Raw genomic sequence first — 6369 nt, 5'->3', positions numbered from 1 at the left:
TGGAAGAAGTCTTAGACTCAAAGTGGCATCAATTTCGGTTAAAATAACTTATTAATTAATACAAATAAAATATTAATAAATACACATGGGAGCTAACAAAAAATTTTATAAATGCAATAGAGAAGGTGAAAGATTTTCATCAACAACATCCATAAAAATCAAGATGAAAGATAAAAAAATTGCTAAAAAAAAACATAATTTAGAAAAGATTGCATTCTACTTTCTATCCTTATTTGTAATTTTTATATAATTGTGGCATTAAGAAGATGGAGAACTAACAATCAACACATTCAATTTAAGAGCCATCATTTGTTGATTTATTAAATGAGACATTAGAATTATCACAACTTTCAAGACAATGTAATAGGCATGAAGACCTTCAAAAGTGATATTTTTTTTTTTTCAAATATATGGCAAAATATAATGTATTTGATATCACAACTTGAGAAGAGACTCTTGATGTTTGGTAATTTTATTGGATGAAAGAATGACTTGTAATAGTATTAGAAATGTTTCATTTGAAAGAAGTTATGAATACTTCAACAATGATCAAATAATAGGATAGTCTTTCCACCTTGAAAATGAGACATTACTAATGGTTGAAAGGACCTATCATAAAATAAATCCAATCCATCTTAAAAGTCTAAGACCATTCTAATCCACAACAATATAAAATCTCATCACAAAGTAGGACAAAATGGACTAGAACAAAATTAAACAAAGCTAAACAGAATAGGACACAAAAGAAAAAATTGAGCAAATAGAAATAGAACAAAATAAAATTAAATAAGAAGATGTAAAACCAAACTTTACTAAGAGAAAAGATTCAAAGCCATATTTGACTAGATGCCCAAAATGCCTAAGCCAGTCCTATTTATATTTTGTCAATCATCCTAAATTTTTTTGAAATATTTTTAATGATGGATTTGACTTAGATAACTACTATAAGCTTTTTTAAGAATATTCTATGGTAGATCCTACTTAGATAACTACCTTAAGTTCTTTTAAAAATATTCCATGGTTGATCCTACATAGACCACTAACTTAGTCCCAATTCTAGAAACTTCAGTAACTTTTCATATGTAGATTCAGCTATCTCTTTTTATATGTCAATAATAAAAATATCTTATCTATATCCCATTATAGTTAATTTGCCTCTGCTAATATGGAACATCTTTTTTTTTTGCTTCCAATGGTATCTCTAAATTGTCTCTTGGTAATGGGTGAGGTTCTATGCAAGTTCTCATGTTGCATCATAGATGGGATAATCTTTTCAAAGAACTTTGTATTAAAGTTGTGAATGCCCACTGCTATGGCAAAAGTAACAATACTCTAAAAAATTCTCTATTACCACAACAAAGGTAGTGATGCTTCAAAATGCTATTCACTTCATACTTTTGTTGATCATCAATTACAACTAGTAGTGGTAGTGGTGGTTGGGGTCAATCCGAAAAGTGCTTAGGCTTGATATAAATTTTCTTGAGCTACAAAACATGAAAGACTGGATGGACTCGAATATGTGGCAGAAACTCGAGGCGGAGTTGTATTATATAAAGTCTTTACATGTTGAAAATACACCGAACATGTGATTGTAGAAGGTAGAAGAAGTATTGCATTAAGAAGATTATAATTCTAATAGAATCCTAAATAATTTCAATTAAATTTTAATAATATTAATCAAGCTTTAATCAATTCAAAGAATATTCAAAAAAATTATGAAAGAAGTACAAAGAATTCCTAAAGAAATTCAAAGGAAGTATTAAACTAAAATTTAAAATATATCTTAAATAAATTCTAACCAAATATTACTTTAATTCTAGTTGAAATCTTTATAGTCTTTACTTAAATCCTAAGTCAAATCCTAACTATATCCTAAACAAATCTAAATCCTAATCAATTCCTAAATCCTAAATTAAATCATAATCAAATTAATCAAAACTTGAGGTAGTTTATAACCTCAATATCTATCAATTTATACCATTGATCTTGCTTAAGATTTTATAAATCTTTCAACAATTAAGTTGGCAAAAAGTACATAAAATTTGAAGAAGATTGAACTTACAAAATAGAAGATCAAATCTAACTTTTTCTTGGGTATTGGTTGGCCTCCTACTCCAATCTAAATGTTGAACTTTCAATGCCAATATTTCCTTCTTAAACCATTGAATTGCCTCTAAAATACACTTAAACTATAGAAATTTAAGTTTAGACTTCAAACAAAAAAAATCACCTCAATTCTATCAATAAAATTTTTAAAGATCTTAAAAATACTACTTGACCTTCAAATTCTAATATCTAAGACTTCAATCTACAAAAACCTTCACACACTTCAATCTAATCATTTTTTTGACCTCAAAATCTTCATGTATAGTAACAACTAGAATATCAACAGATTACATAAAATTCACTTGTATACATACCACAAAATTTAAGAAACCCTTGATTTTATAAACATAATTTTTTTTTAAAAAAATCTAATCCTACCAAATATATTACTAATTTTGAAAATCTCTCAAAAAATTGAATATTAATTCTATTGATATAAAACCAACAATCTAAAATCTCTTTATTAGTTTGCTCTCAAATTCCACTCTCTGATCTACCAAAGAACCCTAGAATTGCCGTAAGTATGTAGTTTTGTGCATCAGGGTTTGATTTTGATCTAAGTTAACAACTGATCCTCTCTGGGTACCAATATTTGATAATTTTAGGTAATTTTTGCTTGAACCTATTGATAACTTCCTTTTAAATATGCTTTATTAATTACTTTTTATATTTACTTTGATTTGAGGTATTTATGTCCCTACAAAGCAAATAGAAGCTCTTTCTTTAAAAAGTACCATTAAGAGTAAACTTTTTATTACCTTCCTATCATTTATACTTATTTTTTTTGCCACATCTTCCTATTAGGTTCTTCTATAACAACATCCATATTTTTATTTTTCACCATATAATTGTATTATTACATGACAATGGTATGTGGCATCAGAAATCACTGTAGAAATATAGAAAGGTCTAAGCTACAAAGGTGCTAGGTTATGGATTTGGATTAATGTAGCAAGTGGTAAGTTGGTGTTGAAGAGTAATACCTAATTATCTTTTTAGAAGGTCTTTTGTTGCTGGTGGTTATCCACATATTGCTTTTCTTAATTTTGTATAGTAAAGATGCAATGTCATACGTCTTGTAATGCCATTGTAAGCCATTGTAAGCCATTGTATAAACTCTTTCATTGTTAGATTATTAGTATCAATGGAACAATAGAGAGTTGCTAGCATAGTTGGATGCTAACCAATATTAAAAAAAAATGGTGAATGACTGGTACTTGCTTGAATACTATCATTGTAAGAAAACTCCAAAGTTATCAAATATTCATCCCAATCATTATGATGAACTATTACAAATACCTACACCATTTCATCCAAGATTTTAATTTGCATACTTAGTTTATACATCCGTTTGGAGATGGAAGGCTGTAGATATAGCAAGTTATATACCTAGTAGCTTGAACAAGACTTGCCAAAAAATTTTCATGAAACATGGATCTCCATTTAAAATGATGACTTGAAAAAATTCATGGTGATAAAAGAAAGTATCAAAGAAGACTTGTACAAGTGCTAGGGCATCAATATTCAAGCGCACCACTGCCAAGTAAAATTGCTTTAAGAATTGATCTACAAAGATGGCAATTGTAGTATAATTATGAAGCATTTGCAATAAACACGTAATGAGATCTATAGTCACATGCTCCTAATGTGTCATAGGTGAAGAAATTGGTTGCATAGTCCAAAAGATGCTACATTGTGTATTTTATAATAATAACATGTGTTATAGAAATGCACAAAAGCTCAAATATCATAATCAAAATTTGTCCAAAATCATATCCTTGAGATTTATTCTAAAGCCTTATCTCGCCTTGCATGTCTAGATATTGAGATCTCATGTCTTTTTTGAAGTACGCATGTTTGAAATATAGTATTGTCATGTATATAAATTAGCTTCTTAAAATAGAATAAGCTATCACTAAGACTATAATCTTAATATTATATATTATCCACATTTAATCAATTGCTAACCATCTTGAAATAAGCATCTTCATGTATAGCTTCCTTCCATTCTGCGTCTTTGGTTATGTTTGAAATGACATAATGAATAGTAGCAACTTTTGTCTTGTCCCTCAATTTGGCCTTTAAGTCTAGTTTCTAAGATTTTATGATTTCATATTTTTTAGATGCAAGTTATATACCAATGATCAATGGTCAGTCCGAACAACCATTGACTTTCTCAATAGATATTATTATCACAAATTTGTAGCATGTATGATTACTAATTGATCTTGATCATGTGTAAAGTAATTACGCTTTACTCTTCTAGGTTTGCACGATTCAAATTAAAGGCCCTTATCAAAGACTTATTGAAAGATCATTCTAATAACAAAGTTGGTGAGTCTTGAGATTGTAAACCTATCTTCTTTTGTTGGTACTTGAATTTTGACGTTTTGGACAACCTCTAATCTGATGGTGTGGCTCTCAATAATAAAAACACAATTCCTTTTGCACCAATATTTTTTATCTTTGTGATATCAATGATCTTTGTAGTACATCAATCTCTATTGGTATTGATTGTTGTACTATAGTATTTGATAGTGACATAGGACTTTGTGCAATAGATTGTGCTCCTTAATTTTTGAAATCTATAGCATCGACCTTCTTTACAATCCTAATTATCTCTTTAAATGTTTGTGGATCCTTTAGTTTTAGCTCTAAATGTACCCGAGGTTTCAAACCTTGTAGAAATTGATCCATCATCTTTGCCTCTGAAACATTGCAAATTTGAAAATATAGGGACTTAAATTGAGAGACATAATCTTGCACTAACTTAGATTGTATAAGATTTTTCAATTGATTGCATACTATCTTCTCTATATTGATGGACCAAATTGATTTTTAAACTCGGTCTCAAATTGCTTCTAATCACAAAATCTACCTTAAGCTCTATAGCTTTGAATTCAATATTGCTACAAAATAACTACCGCATCTTTCAAATAGTTGGTTGTATAAATAATTCCTTCAATAGTATTTGCTCTATATAGTTGGAGATATTATTGCATATTGAAGAACCATTCACATACATCTTCTTGCCTTGAAGTTCTAGAGTATGTATTAAGCTTATTCAATTTCAACCTAGCAAATGTCATTTCTTTTATTCTAAAAGCTTTTATTTGCCTTTGTAAAGTAGTTATTTGGCCTAAAAGGTGTTGTATTTTAGCTCCCATCTAGGATTGCTCTGCCATATCTCTCATGGTATAATTTTCTTACTAAACTCTATTATTCTAATGCCTTCTCATCTTCTAATTGACTTTTTTAAAGTAGCTCATCATAGCTTCAAATAAATACCATATATGACCACATCAACTGACTATGAATTAGATGATGGCTATCAATACACTACCAAAGAACAATCTAAGACTCGCTTTGATATCAATGAAAGTATGTGGCAAATACAATTTGTCGCATCTTAGATTTCTTTGATATATGATCACCACTCCTCATGAAACTTGTTTCTAGAAAGAAGGGTAATGTTATGGACTTATGTTTATTTTAATTATTATTTAGGTAATATGAATAGGTAGAAGTAAATAAAAGTAGATTAATTTCATAATATCTTCTAAAAAAATACTTTTAAGAAAGCTTCATTTTTTAGAAGCTTTCTTAGACATTGTTTTGACTTTACATGTATTTGTGGTTGATTAATAGATTAGAAACTTAGTCAATAAGCTAACCACATGCCACATGTATTGATATCTTGTGGAACAAGCTAATTATGTGGCTCCCATATAGAAAACTTGCCTTGCAAGTTAAGATATGTATCACACAAAGTTAACACATTTTTGGAAGTCCTATAGAATGTTGCCACATAGATCCTACATAAATAGTATATATAGATGCAAGAGTGAAGCCTTCTTCATTGTTGTGAATTCCTTTCTTGCTTCTAGTCTAGTTTCAAGAGTCTCTATTTTCCTAGTTTTTTGGCAATAGTCGTTCCAATTTGTTTTTTAACATACATACTTCTCTATTTCTATTTTTTCATATTTCTTTAAAAAAGTCTCATTTTTTATTTTTTTATTAAGTTCTTGTCTTTCACAAAGTCTCACTTGTTTATTTGTTTTCATCAAGTTCTTATCTTTAACACCTTATGACCAAAGATTTTATTTGTGATTTGTATTTGTAATAAAGTTTTGTTGTTGTCAATCATTTCACTACTATTGTCAAAGTTTTATTAGATATTTAGTCATAATTTTTATAAAATAGAAAATATTTGATTAAATTTCTTAATCTATTTTATTTATATAAAGAGATTGCAAATTAGTT

Source organism: Physcomitrium patens, chromosome 7, assembly GCF_059467195.1.
Source record: "Physcomitrium patens ecotype Gransden chromosome 7, ASM5946719v1, whole genome shotgun sequence".
Lineage (NCBI taxonomy): Eukaryota > Viridiplantae > Streptophyta > Bryopsida > Funariales > Funariaceae > Physcomitrium > Physcomitrium patens.
The sequence above is the reverse complement of the archived record's forward strand: the minus strand, read 5'-3'. Positions refer to the sequence as shown.